Raw genomic sequence first — 15,860 nt, 5'->3', positions numbered from 1 at the left:
GATAGGCTGCTCCGACCAACGTAAATAACGCGGTACGGCCGGTACAACAGAGTTCACCGCTCGCTTGTGAAGTTTCTGGTCGCGCTTATCCAAGCTAGTTGTGAAAACGTGATACTGCCCATTGTTCAACTGTTTTGGCTGGCTCTGATAACCCGACCGCTGCTGCTGCTGCTGTTGGTTGTAACCCCCTTGACCGCTCTGATTATCCTGGTTATTATTACCGCCCTGATTGAAACCTGAACCAGAAGCTCCATCGTGACCCGACCCATGGAAACCGGATCCTGAGCCACCACCTGACCCACGGTCATACCGGAAGGCATTAGAGTTTTTAAATTCCTGCATAATGTAACAATCCTTCCAAAGGTGGTTAGCCGGCGCCTCCTTCGTCCCGTGTTTTGGGCAAGGCTGATTCAGCAAATAGTTTAAGCGATCAGGGTTAGGATTTGGAGCCCCATTACGATTCGCCGCTTTACCTCTGCGCCGCTGACCCTTGTCCTGCGCATTAGTATTAGACACAAAGTCCATGCTGCCATCCGCTTTACGCTTGCCTCTGTTTCCATGGCCCGCCGATTTGTATTGATGCCCCTTAGAGTTGTTATTCTTTTTTCCTTCCCTGCTTTGTCATTGTCAGTCTCGGGATCCTTGGTACTATTAGAATCAGCATACTTCACTAAAGCGGCCATGAGAGTTCCCATGTCATTACAGAACCGCTTCATACACCCCAACTTCATCTTTAGAGGCTTAAACCGGCAGTTGCCCTCCAGGGTTAAGATTGCAGAGTCAGCATTGATCCTGTCGGACGAGTGCAAGACTTCAGAAACGCGGCATACCCAATGGGTTGTTGACTCTCCGTCCTCCTGAACACAAGCCGCCAAGTCTACTATGGACTTAGGCTGCTTACACGTATCTTTGAAATTCTGGATAAACCGGGTCCGCAACTGGGCCCATGAACTGATAGAGTTAGGCGGCAGGCTCTTCAACCAAGTACGGGCTGTACCTTCAAGCATCATGGTGAAGTACTTTGCACACGCGGTCTCATCCACATCCAGCATCTCCATTGCCATCTCATAACTCTCTACCCACGCTTCTGGAGATAAATCAGCGGTGTAATTCGGCACCTTGCGCGGACCCTTGAAGTCTTTGGGCAGGCGCACATTGCGTAAAGCGGGGACTATACAGGGCACTCCCAGGCTAGAGGCGACCCCTGGCCCGGCAGAGGTTGTAGGACAAACCGGTGTAAGATGATCCGCCTCGTTCTATGCTGCTAACTCGGCCTCTCTTCGTGCCCGGGCCCGGTCCACTACATCGTGAGCATCGCGAACACCACCTGCCAGGTTATTGCCACGGGCCGCTTCACGGCCCCGCGCATTGCTTGATATGGCCGGTTCATCCATGTGCCTACTATAGCTCCGGCTTGGACGAGGTGTGGAATGAATCCGATCGCGGCTGTATGAATATGCCTCCTGCTGAATCAAAGCGGTCCGGAGAAGTTCCTTAACCCGCGCGTCTCTATTGCTTGCGGAGAGTCTCCTTCGATCGGGATAGCTTCTAATTGCGCAGCAGCTGCGACAAGATTGTCCATAGGATTAGAATAATGACCCGGAGGTGTCTGGACCGGCGGAGGAATCACAATGTTCTGCCGAGGAGGTTCCATCAGGTGGGGTTGGACCATCGCTCCTGGCCCTGGTGCCTCGACACGGTTTACCTCCAGGTGCCCTGGCGGATTACTGGTTCCAGCTCCCGGAGTGTGAAAGAGATTTCGAGGGTCGAACCCTAACGGCAGGCGTGATCTGTGCTTCCGCTTCAAGACCTCGTGAGATGCGTTCTGGTCGAGCATGATCTTATAGGCCTGGGCGTCCAAAGCGGCCCGCTCTGCGGCCATCCTGTCCTTCTCTGCTGCCAGGTCGGCTTTGGCCTGTGCGATCTGCTCTCTCACCTTTGCAACCTCTGCATCATGGGCCTCCTGATCCGCCGGATTGGCCTCTGCCATAAGTACAGCTAGTGCATCAAACATGTCAGACAGAACTTGAACTAGTGGGCGCACAAGGCCTCCTGCCCCTGCTGCCGCTGCCGCTGCTGATCTGGAGAACATTGCTACTGCGGTCGAGGAGTGATTCGCCGCCTGCGTACCGGCCATGAATATTCCAACCCGGTTGATCTGCTCAGGGGGGTCCGGAATACTATCGCCATCGGAACAGCCCCTAATCTGGTCGTCTTGCAACTGGTACAATGATTCGGTCTCCCCGGTCGAGGACTCGTCGCTAGAATAGACGATGGTCTCGCTACCGTATTCTGACTCGTCCCCATGCTCTCCTCCGTGGACGACTCCCACGAAGGCACGCTTCACGGCCGGTTTAACCTGGGTAGATCTTGCACGCTGAGCCGTTTCGACGAGGTTGGTGCAGATGTCCGGCTCAGGCCCAGGCTCACCAATCTTGCCGATAAAAACGTGTATGCCACCAAAGGGGACCCAGTACCCGTACTCGATCGAGCCAGCTTCGGGACCCCATCCTGCATCATCGATGTAGAGCTTGCCGCGACGACTCTTGGTCATCCGGCCCACAGCATAGCCTTCAAGTCCTTTGAGCTTGCCCTCCAAGATCATCAAACCGTCGTGCGATAGCCCCACGGTGGGCGCCAACTGTCGTGGATTTGTCATGGCAGATGTCCTTGTGAAAGGACTTAGTCGTGGAGCCATCGCTACGGGTTAACTTGAAGGGGTTAAAGCGGACACAAAGACACAAGGGTTTATACTAGTTCGGCCCCTTCGATGAAGGTAAAAGCCTACGTCTAGTTGTGATGGAATTCATGTGGTTTCGATGGCTAGGGAGCAAACAAGCTTCGCCTAGGCTCGAGTTGTTGTTGTCTGTCCTTGAACCGCCGCCGGGTCGTCCCCTTACATACACGGGTGTAGCCCGTCGGTCCACAGAGTCCCACACCGGTTCATACTCGTATCCCGGTTGGTCTCTCTCTATTCCTAACTTACAATGCAAGTTTACATATCAAGCCGGTTTACGGCTACAGGTTCTAAACCGACTACAGGCCTTGGGCCTTCATCTGCTTAATCACCTTTAAACTACTAATGAAGCTAACCCGGCCCAGGTAGGCCGGTTCACGCCCAGTGGTAATATCCCCAACAGTATCGGTACCACCTTAGAAAATCTCACTTTGAAGGCAAGGCTAACAATGAAATCGCCCAAACATCTCAAGTGGGATATATTACAGATGAAGACTGGACAGCCCTCGTTAAACACTGGTCTGATCCAAAGTATCAGGTAGGCTATATGTATTTGATCAAACCACATATTGAACTTGTATTTATGTATGTGCCTTACAAGTGTATCTTCTTCTAGGCTAACTATTTGAAGAACAAAACCAATCGTTCTAAAGTGAAATTCCAACAGACAACAGGATCTCGTAGCTATATTGCACACTGCGAGGTTCTTGTAAATAGCTGCAACTTCCTTCTTTTGTTGTGCCATATTATCTTATCTACATTGACTTGTTCCAAATACATAGGAAAGCTCGTGCGGACCAAAAAGAACCTGACACGAATGCAGTGCAAATCTTCAAGGATTGCCATACCAGCAAGATGAAGGGCATGAGCACACCAGTTCAAGCCGCTATTGTAAGTCCTTACTCCTCCTGCCTTGAACTGATTGGTACTGTGATGTCTTCATTTAACTACTTGGTTTGCAGCCAATGTCAGTTACTCTATTCACTTTCATACACAGTTGTCTTAACGTATCATTTCACCTTACATGGTTTAAAAGAGATGAAGGATATTCTTTTGGTCTTGATCTGTAATCTAGTTGTTATGTTCATGTGCGCACACAATGATAAAATAGCTTGTTTGTTTTATATCTGTTTGCCCATGATATGATTGATGTCATACTATGTTCGTCCTACTTTAAACCATGTCTCTTTATCCTTAGATGTCAACGAATGTGAGGAAATAGACAATACAGTAGGCATGCTACATGGACATATGTTTCGAAAGTGATTTTATTATGTAGTTGGCACTACAATACATGCTAATGTATTACAGTAGTTCACGAAAATAAGTTATGTATAAACGTTTAACCTACTTTGTTTGTTTTTGTCTCATTAGTAACTTATCTGGTACACTAATCTACAAGTTCAAACTTTCAGGAAGCTATGGAACAAATGATTGATCAGCCACAACCACCTGAAGGTGACGAGGCTGCCACAGGCACAATGTCACCTCTTGCTACAGTGCGTCAGTATCTCTCCACTAACAGTGCAAAAATCACCTTCCTGCGTAACTCTGGGTTGGTTGTCAAGGTAACCTCGTCCAAATCGCCTACTGAACAAATCTTCCTGCTAGACAGAGTGATATATCTGTGCTCCAGACACAAGTCCAATCCCTAATGGACGTTGTTTTGGAAACAAGAATAGTGGTTGAGAAATGTCGTCAAGATATGAATGGTTTTGAAACCAGACTACCAGACATTCGCTTTGTTGTTCAGGAGCAATGGCGGAAAAAAAGGTGGAGATCGTGCTGCTCCATCAGATTCTACAGCCTGAAACATTAGCACTCGGTTCAAATGATCTGTGCTTCCATACATCTGATGGTGCTTTTATCTTGAAGGACTGTAAACTTTATGCCAACAGGCCTTTTGTTGTATGGTTGGAATTTATTTTGTTGTGATACAACATTTATGATGCTGCCACATGCTGCAGTAATTATGATGCTATTTTTGTATAGTGTAGGTTTATTTAGTAATGTATTCGGCCGAAAGCTTCATAGGAGCCCAACATGCCAACATTTGTTGGGCCCATTCCAATTGGGCTAAAAACGATTACGGGCCGAAACTAGCATGTAGCCCACTAAAAATATCTAGGCCTAATCAGCATAAGCTTTCATATTTTTCTGGTAGGCCTGTGCCCATAGTGGGCCTTTAACAGGCCTAAACATAATTTGGGCCCTCAGTAAAAATAGGACGTTTACAGGTGTAAATATCTTGAGCCCATAAAAAACATGGGCCTTTAATAGAACGAAAGTGAGATTGGGCCCTGATTGTGCCAAATAACCCACTGGTCTTAGCAGGCCGAAATGGTGGCCCATTTACGATGCGGATCTTTGATAGGCCGAAATTCGAACGGGCCATAAATGCGCCGACCTAATACACGGGCCTTTGATAGGCCGGAACTTCGGTCGGGCTAGATTATCGTCATTTTTATATGGGCCGTTAATGGGCCCGATATGACGTTGGGCCACATATGGCCCATGGTTTTCGTCCGGCGTTAACAGGCCGAAAATGACAACAGGCTGAAAGTGGCCCAAATCTATAGTGGGCCTCTAACAGGCCGAATGTCAGACATGGCCGAATATGACCCAAATCCTTCACGGCCGTTTATGGGCCGAAAGTTTTGATGGCCTGTAAATGGGCCCAAATGAAGTCGGACCTTTAACAGGTCGGAAATACACCGGGTCATAATTCGGCCCAATTACTTAGCGGACTGTTAACGGGCCAGAAGTGACCATGGGCCGCGTTGATGACAAGTTTAGGATAGGCCATTGATGGGACGATTTGACAGAGAATGTTGGGCCTTTAGCTGGGTCGGCCCATTATGGTCTGCAGAATCTTGTGGGCCTTTAGCTGGGCCGGCCCATTGTGGGCCGCAAAATCTTGTGGGCCATTAGCTGGACCGGCCCATTATGGTCTGCAAAATCATGTTGGTCTTTAGCTGGGCTGGCCCATTATGGTCTGCTAATTTTTGTGGGCCTTTAGCTGGGCCGGCCCATTATGGTTTGCTAGATCTTATGGGCCTTCGGTTGGGCCGGCCCATTTAAACTTTTTGGGCCACTTTTGGGCCGGTCCATGTGTCAACATATCATAGGCCCATCTCGACCGTTGGATGAGTGACACGTCTGCCAACGCGGAGCTGACACGTGGATCCGTCAGCCAATGAGAATTTTACACGTGGAAAATCGGCATTGGTCGTGGCTGTTAGCGGGTTATCAGATCCAAAAAACAGACCCGATAGGTTAATGGCGGTTAACGGCGTCCCGTTACGGTGGATGCCACGTGTCGGTCACCCTTGATGAAAGCACTTCTATGACGCGCGATTTATCGTCATGGAAGTGGACACTTCCATGATGATAATTTTGGTAATGTCGTGGAACACTTCTACAACAGCACAGGTATGGCTATCTTGATTCTGTCATAAATTTATCATGGATGTACATGCATGACAGAAAACGTGACCTACTGTGACAAACACGTATCGTCACGGAAGTGTATTTTTTTTGTAGTGCATAAAGGTGGCTCGCGGGTGTCTATTTCTCCTACTTTTGTTGAATCAAATCTGACTGCGGCCAGTCCTTGTTGAAGGTTAAAACAACAAACTTGATAAATCACTGTGTGGTTTTGATGCGTAGGTAAGAACGGTTCTTGCTAGAAGCCCGTAGCAGCCACGTAAAACTTGCAACAATAAAGTAGAGGACGTCTAACTTGTTTTTGCAGGGCATGTTGTGATGTGATATGGTCAAGGCATGATGTGATATACATTATTGTATGAGATGATCATGTTTTGTAGAAGTTACTGGCAACTGGAAGGAGCCTTATGGTTGTCTCTTTATTGTATGAAATGCAAACGCCATGTAATTTCTTTACTTTATCACTATGCGTTAGCGATAGTTGTAGAAGCAATAGTTGGCGAGATGACCACGACGCTACCATGGAGATCAAGGTGTCAAGCCAGTGACGATGGAGATCATGATGATGCTTTGGAGATGGAGATCAAAAGCACACGATGATGATGGCCATATCATGTCACATATTTTGATTGCATGTGATGTTTATTTTTTATGCATCTTATTTTTCCTAGTATGGTGGTAGCATTATAAGATGATCCCTTAACTAAAATTTCAAGGTATAAGTGTTCTCCCTGAGTTTGCACCATTGCGACAGTTCATCGTGCTGAGACACCACGTGATGATCGGGTGTGATAGGCTCTACATTCACATACAATGGGTGGAAGACAGTTTTGCACATGCGGAATACTCGGGTTAAACTTGATGAGCCTAGAATGTACATACATGGCCTCGGAACACTAGAGACTGAAAGGTCGAACGTGAATCATATAGTAGATATGATCAACATAGAGATGTTCACCATTGATGATTACTCCATCTGATGTGATGGTCGGACATGGTTTAGTTGATTTGGACCATGTATCATTTAGATGACTTGAGGGATGTCTATCTAAGTGAGAGTTCTTAAGTAATTTGATTAACTGAACTTAATTTATCATGAACTTAGTCCTGATAGTATTTGCATATCTATGTTGTAGATCAATAGCTCGTGTATAGCCCCCTGTTTTAATGTGTTCAAAGAGAAAAACTAAGTTGAAAGATGATATTAGCAATTATGCGGACCGGGTCCGTGATCTGAGGATTAACCTTATTGCCACACAGAAGAATTATGTCCTTGATGCACCGCTAAGTGACATGCCTATTGTAGGAGCAGATGTGGATGTTATGAACGCCTGACAAGCTCGGTATAATGACTACTTGATAGTTTAGTGCGCCATGCTTTATGGCTTAGAACCAGGACTTCAAAAATGTTTTGAAACGCCACGGAGCATATGAGATGTTCCAAGAGCTGAAATTGGTATTTCAGACACATGCCTGTGTCGAGAGGTATGGGACCTCTGACAAGTACTTTTCCTACAAGATGGAGGAGAATAGCTCAGCTAGTGAGCATGTGCTCAGAATGTCTAGGCACTACAATCGCTTGAATCAGGTGGGAGTTAATCTTCTAGATAAGATAGTAATTGACAGAGTTCACTAGTCACTATCACCAAGCTACTAGAACTTTGTGATGAACTGTAATGTGCAAGGGATAACAGAAAAGATTCCCGAGCTCTTCGCGATGATGAAATCGGCAAAGGTAGAAATCAAGAAAGAGCATCAAGTGTTGATGGTTAACAAGACCACTAGTTTCAAGAAAAAGGGCAAAGGAAAGAGAGGGAACTTCAAGAAGAATGGCAAGCAAGTTGTCACTCCCATGAAGAAGCCCAAAGCTAGACCTAAGCCTGAAACTAAGTGGTTCCACTGCAAAGGAAATGGTCACTAGAAGCGGAACTGCCCCAAAAACCTTGGCAAATAAGAAGGATGGCAAAGTGAACAAAGGTATATTTGATGTACATGTTATTGATGTGTACTTTACTAGTGTTTATAGTAGCCCCTAGGTATTTGATACCGGTTCAGTTGCTAAGATTTGTAACTTGAAACAAGAGATGCAAAATGAACAGATACTAGTTAAAGCAGAGGTGACGATGTGTGTTGGAAGTGATTCCAAGGTTGAGAAGATGACCATTGCACACTCCCTTTACCTTTGGGATTAGTATTGAACCTAAAATATATGTTATTTGGTGTTTGCGTTGAGCATGAATATGATTGGATCATGTTTGTTGCAATAGGTTATTCATTTAAGTCAAAGAATAATTGTTGTTTTGTTTACATGAATTAAACCTTCTATGGTCATACACTCAATATAAATGGTTTATTGAATCTCGATCGTGGTGATACGCATATTCATAATATTGATTCCAAAAGATGCAAAGTTGAGAATGATAGTGCAACATATTTGTGGCACTACCGTATAGGTCATATTGGTGTAAAATGCATGAAGAAACTCCATGCAGATGGGCTTTTGGAATCACTTGATTATGAATAATTTGATACTTGCGAAACCATGCCTCATGGGCAAGATGAATAAAACTCCGTTCTCTGGAACAATGGAGAGAGCTAATGACTTATTGGAAATAATACATACTGATGTATGCGGTTTGATGTGTGTTGAGGCTCGCGGCGAGTATCGTTATTTTCTGACCTTCATACATGATTTGAGCAGATATCGATATATCTACTTAATGAAACACAAGTCTAAAACATTTGAAAAGTTCAAAGAATTACAGAGTGAAGTGGAGAATCGTCATAACAAGAAAATAAAGTTTCTACGATCTGACCGCGGAGGCGAATATTTGAGTTACGATTTCGGCCTTGATTTAAAACAATGTGGAATAGTTTCACAACTCACACCACCTGGAACACCACAGCGTAATGGTGTGTCTGAACGTCGTAATCGTACTTTATTTGATATGGTGAGATCTATGATGTCTCTTACCTATTTACCACTATCATTTTGGGGTTATGCATTAGAGACAGCTGCATTCACGTTAAATAGGGCACCGTCTAAATCCATTGAGACGACACCGTATGAACTTTAGTTTTGCAAGAAACCTAAGCTATAATTTCTTAAAGTTTGGGGTTGCGACACTTGTGTCAAAAGGCTTCAGCCTGATAAGCTCGAACCCAAATCGGAGAAGTGCATCTTCATAGGATACCCTAAGGAAACAATTGGGTACACCTTCTACCACAGATCCGAAGGCAAGATCTTTGTTGTCGAGAATCGAACCTTTCTAGAGAAGGAGTTTCTCTCAAAAGAAGTGAGTGGGAGGAAAGTAGAACTTGATGAGGTAATTGTACCTTCTCTCAAATTGGAAAGTAGCACATCAGTGTAATCCGTTCTCGTGATGCCTACACCAACTAGAGACGAAGCTAATGATGATGATCCTGAAACTTCAGATCAAGTTACTACTGGACCTCGTAGGTCAAACAGAGAACGTTCCACACCAGAGTGTTGTGGTAATCCTGTCCTGGAGGTCATGTTATTAGACCATGGCAAACCTACGAACTATGAGGAAGCTATGATGAGCCCAGATTCCGATAGATGACTTGAGGCCATGAAATCTGAGATAGGATCCATGTATGAGAACAAGGTGTGGACTTTGGTGGACTTGCCCAATGATCGTCAAGCCATTGAGAATAAATGGATTTTCAAGAGGAAGACGGACACTGATGGTAGTGTTACTATCTATAAAGCTCGACAGGTCGCAAAAGGTTTTCGACAACTTCAAGGAGTTGACTATGATGAGACTTTCTCACTCGTAGCGATGCTTAAGTCTATCCAAATCATGTTTGCAATTGCCGCATTTTATGAAATCTGGCAAATGAATGTCAAAACTGCATTCCCTAATGGATTTCTTAAATAAGAGTTGTATATGATGCAACCAGAAGGTTCTATGGATCCTAAAGGTGCTAACAAAGTGTGCAAGCTCCAGCAATCCATCTATGGACTGGTGCAAGCATCTTGGAGTTGGAATATACACTTTGATGAGGTGATCAAAGCATATGGTTTTATACAGTCTTTTGGAGAAACCTGTATTTACAAGAAAGTGAGTGGGAGCTCTGTAGTATTTCTAATATTATATGTGGATGACATATTGTTGATTGGAAATGATATATAATTTCTGGATAGCATAAAAGGATACTTGAATAAGAGTTTTTCAATGAAAGACCTCGGTGAAGCTGCTTATATATTGGGCATCAAGATCTATATAGATAGATTAGGACGCTTGATAAGACTTTCAATGAGTACATACCTTGACAAGATTTTGAAGGAGTTCAAAATGGATCAGTCAAAGATGGAGCTATTGCCTGTATTATAAGGTGTGAAGTTGAGTAAAGACTCAAAACCCGACCATGACAGAAGATAAAGAAAGAATGAAAGTCATTCCCTATGACTCAGCCATAGGTTCTATTAGGTATGCCATGCTGTGTAACAAACCTTTTGAATACCTTTCCATTAGTTTGGAAAGAGGGTACAATAGTGATCCAGGAGTATATCACCGGAGAGCGGTCAAAATTATCCTTAGGGGACTAAGGAAATATTTCTCGATTATGGAGGTGATAAAGAGTACATCATAAATAGTTACGTCGATGCAAGATTTGACACCTATCTGGATGAGTCTGAGTCTCGATCTGGATACATATTGAAAGTGGGAGCAATTAGCTAGAGTAGCTCCATGCAGAGCATTGTAGACATAAAAATTTGCAAAATATATACAGATCTGAATGTGACAGACCCGTTGACTAAGCCTCACTCACAAGCAAAACATGATCACACCATAGTACTCTTTGGGTGTTAATCACATGGCAATGTGAACTAGATTATTGACTCTAGTAAACTCTTTGGGTGTTACTCACATGGCGATGTGAACTATGGGTGTTAATCACATAGTGATGTGAACTAGATTATTGACTCTAGTGCAAGTGGGAGACTGAAGGAAATATGCCCTAGAGGCAATAATAAAGTTGTTATTTTATATTTCCTTATTCATGATAAATGTTTATTATTCATGCTAGAATTGTATTAACCGGAAACTTGATACATATGTGGATACATAGACAAAACACCGTGTCCTTAGTAAGCCTCTACTAGACTAGCTCGTTAATCAAAGATGGTTAAGTTTCCTAACCATAGATATGTGTTGTCATTTGATGAACGGGATCACATCATTACGAGAATGATGTGATGGACAAGACCCATCCAAGCTTAGAATATTGATCTTTCAGTTTTATTGCTATTGCTTTATTCATGTCAAATACATATTCCTTCGACTTTGAGATTATGCAACTCTCGGATACTGGAGGAATACCTTATGTGCTATCAAACGTCACAACATAAATGGGTGATTATAAAGATGTTCTATAGGTATCTCCGAAGGTGTTTGTTGGGTTGGCATAGATCGAGATTAGGATTTGTCACTCCGAGTATCGGAGAGGTATCTCTGGGTCCTCTCGGTAATGCACATCATAAGAAGCCTTGCAAGAAAAGTAACTAATGAGTTAGTTACAGGATGATGTATTACGGAACGAGTAAAGAGACTTGCCAGTAACGAGATTGAAATGGTTACGTGGATAACGACGATCGAATCTTGGGCAAGTAACATACCGATGGACAAAGGGAATAATGTATGTTGTCATAACGGTTCGACCGATAAAGATCTTCGTAGAATATGTAGAAGCCAATATGAGCATCTAGGTTCTGCTATTGGTTATTAACCGGAGAGGTGTCTGGGTCATGTCTACATAGTTCTCGAACCCGTAGGGTCCGCACACTTAACGTTCGATGATGATTTAGTATTATATGAGTTATGTGATTTGGTGACCGAATGTTGTCCGGAGTCCCGGATGAGATCACAGACACGATGAGGAGTCTCGAAATGGTCGAGAGGTAAAGATTGATATATAGGATGATTGTATTCGGACACCGGAAGTGTTCCGGAGGGTATCAGGTACTTATCGGGTCACCGGAAGGTGTTTCTGGTACCCCTGGTAATCCTATGGGTCATATGGGCCTTGTGAAGGAACACACCAGCCCACAAGGGGCTGGTGCACCCTATAAGTCTATAGGAGGAGGAGAAGGAAAAGGGGAAAGGGCAAGGAAAGTGTGGATTAGGATTCCCACTTCCTTCCCTCACCCCTCCTCTTTCCTTCCCCTTCATGCATACATGGAAAGGGGGCGCAGGGCAAGGCAGGGCCCCTAGGGGGCCCCTAGCTGCCTCTCCTCCCCTCCCACCTATATATATGTGGGGAAAGGGCGCCTCACAAGCACACAACATCAATTGTTAGCCGTGTGCGGCGCCCCCCTCCAAAGTTTACACGGATACGTCTCCAACGTATCTACTTTTCCAAACACTTTTGCCCTTGTTTTGGGCTCTAACTTGCATGATTTGAATGAAGCTAATCCGGACTGACGCCGTTTTTAGCAGAACTGCCATGTTGTTGTTTTATGTGTAGAAAAGAAAAGTTTTTGGAATGTCCTAAAAATCCACGGAGGCACTTTTTGGAATTAATAAGAATTTCTGGGCGAAAGAAATACACCAGGGGGCCCACACCCTGTCTACGAGACAGGGGGCGCCCCCCCCTATAGGTCGAGCCCCCTATCTCGTGGGCCCCCTGGACCTCCACCGACCTCAACTCCAACTCCATATATTCATGTTCGGGGAGAAAAAATCAGAGAGAAAGTTTCATCACGTTTTACGACACGGAGCCGCCGCCAAGCCCTAATCTCTCCCGGGAGGGCTGATCTGGAGTCCGTTCAGGGCTCCGGAGAGGGGGATTCGTTGCAGTCATCATCATCAACCATCCTCCATCACCAATTTCATGATGCTCACCGCCGTGCGTGAGTAATTCCATCGTAGGCTTGCTAGACGGTGATGGGTTGGATGAGATTTACCATGTAATCAAGTTAGTTTTGTTAGGGTTTGATCCCTAGTATCCACTATGTTCTGAGATTGATGTTGCTATGACTTTGCTATGCTTAATGCTTGTCACTAGGATCCGAGTGCCATGATTTCAGATCTGAACCTATTATGTTTTCATGAATATATGTGTGTTCTTGATCCTATCTTGCAAGTCTATAGTCACCTATTATGTGTTATGATCCGACAACCCCGAAGTGATAATAATCGGGATACTTCTCGGTGATGACCATAGTTTGAGGAGTTCATGTATTCACTATGTGCTAATGCTTTGTTCCGGTTCTCTATTAAAAGGAGGCCTTAATATCCCTTAGTTTCCGCTAGTACCCTGCTGCCACGGAAGGGTAGGACAAAAGATGTCATGCAAGTTCTTTTGCATAAGCACATATGACTATTTACGGAATACATGCCTACATTACATTGATGAACTAGAGCTAGTTCTGTGTCACCCTATGTTATAGCTATTACATGAGGAATCGCATCTGGCATAATTATCCATCACCGATCCATTGCCTATGAGCTTTTCATATATTATTCTTTGCTTATTTACTTTTCCGTTGCTATTGTTACAACTACTACAAAAACCCAAAAACTATTATCTTTACTTTTGCCACCGTTACCTTTATTATCATACTACTTTGCTACTAAATACTTTGCTGCAGATACTAAGTTATCCAGGTGTGGTTGAATTGACAACTCAACTGCTAATACTCAAGAATATTCTTTGGCTCCCCTTGTGACGAATCAATAAATTTGGGTTGAATACTTTACCCTTGAATGTTGTTGCGATCCCCTACACTTGTGGGTTATCAAGACTAATTCCTGGCACCGTTGCCGGGGAGCATACCTCTATTCTCTGAGTCACTTGGGATTTATATCGGTTGATCACTATGAAGAATTTGAAAGACGACAGAACTACGATTTTGCCCTCAACTACGAGGGGAGGTAAGGAACTGCCATCTAGCTCTGCACTAGATTCTCCTTCCGTTATTAGTAAGCTTGCGACACCTAAACCTGCTACTGCTATGAATTCTGATATGTCGCATGTTATTGATGATGCCACTTCTGCTATGCATGATGAAACTACTTCTGTGCGTGATACTACTTTGCCATTAGGTGAATTTCTTGATGAACAACTTGCTAGAGTAAGGGGGAATGAAATTATTGAAGATGCTATTATTGATGATAGTGATGATGAAAATTCTCCCAATGATTATGAATTCCCTGTTGTTCTTGAGGGTTATGTTATGAATGAAGAAGCTGCTAGAGCTATCTTTGCTTGCAATGATAGATATGATCTTAAGAAGTTATTGGCTAAATGGAAGCAGCAGTCTCTTAATGCTAGAATGAAACCTGACCCTGCTTTTGCTACTTCGCCTATCTGTGTTACTTATAAGGATTATGAATTCTCTGTTGATCCTAAGATTATTACTTTAGTAGAATCTGATCCTTTTTATGGCCTTGAATTTGAAACTGTTGTGGAACATCTTACCAAGTTAAATGATATAGCTACCCTGTTTATTCATGATGAGAAGTCTCGCTATTTTTATATCCTTAAGATATTTCCGTTCTCATTAATGGGTGATGCTAAGACATGGTATAATTCTCTTGCTCCTGGTTGTGTGCGTAGTCCCCAGGATATGATTTATTACTTCTCTGCTAAATATTTCCCTGCTCATAAGAAACAAGCTGCCTTGCGGGGAATATATAATTTTGAGCAAATCAAAGAAGAGAGTCTCCCACAAGCTTGGGGGAGTCTTCTCCGGTTACTTAATGCTTTGCCTGATCATCCTCTCAAGAAAAATGAAATACTTGATATCTTTTATAATGGACTAACCGATGCTTCCAAGGACTACTTGGATAGTTGTGATGGTTGTGTTTTCAGGGAAAGAATAGTCGATGAAGCTGAAATACTATTGAATAATATGTTGAATAATTAAAATAATTGGACTCTTCCTGAGCCAATTCCTGAACCAATTGAGTCAACTCCTGAGCCTATTCGTGAACCCACTCCAAAGAAGAGAGGTGTTTTATTTCTCAGTCCTGAAGATATGCAAGAGGCAAAGAAATCAATGAAAGAAAAAGGTATTAAAGCTGAAGATGTTAAGAATTTACCTCCTATTGAAGAAATACATGGTCTTAATATACCGCCTGTTGAAGAACCACATTGTCTTGATAACCCGACACAGGTAGTAAAGGTAAATTCTCTCTATAGATATGATAAAGTTGAAATCCCCTCTACTAAATTTCATAGCCCATGCTTAGATAAATTTGATGACTTTATGGCTAGAAAAGAAAGTTTTAATGCTTATGTTGGTAGAGAGTTAAAGAATAATGCTTTTTTGAGGTAGGACGCGTCAGCGATAGTATGGATAGAGTTAAAGATGAACTCAAACTCATTAGAAAATATGCTTCTATGGTTGCTACTCAAGCTGAGCAAGTACTCAAAGCTCAAAATGATTTTCTTGATGAATTAAATAATAAAAATGACTTTGTTGTTAGAATGGCTACTAGAACTGGTAGAATGACTCAGGAACCTTTGTATCCTGAAGGACACCCTAAGAGAATCGAGCAACATTCTCAGAGAAATGATTTAGAGGCACCTAGTTCTTCTAAAATGAAGAAAAAGAAAAACGATAGGACTTTGCATGCTTCTAGTGAACCTATTGTAGACACACCTGAGAATCCCAATGATATTTCTATTTCTGATGCTGAAACAC

This window comes from Triticum dicoccoides, chromosome 4B (genome assembly GCF_002162155.2).
Source record: "Triticum dicoccoides isolate Atlit2015 ecotype Zavitan chromosome 4B, WEW_v2.0, whole genome shotgun sequence".
In the NCBI taxonomy this organism is placed as follows: Eukaryota; Viridiplantae; Streptophyta; class Magnoliopsida; order Poales; family Poaceae; genus Triticum; species Triticum dicoccoides.
The sequence above is the reverse complement of the archived record's forward strand: the minus strand, read 5'-3'. Positions refer to the sequence as shown.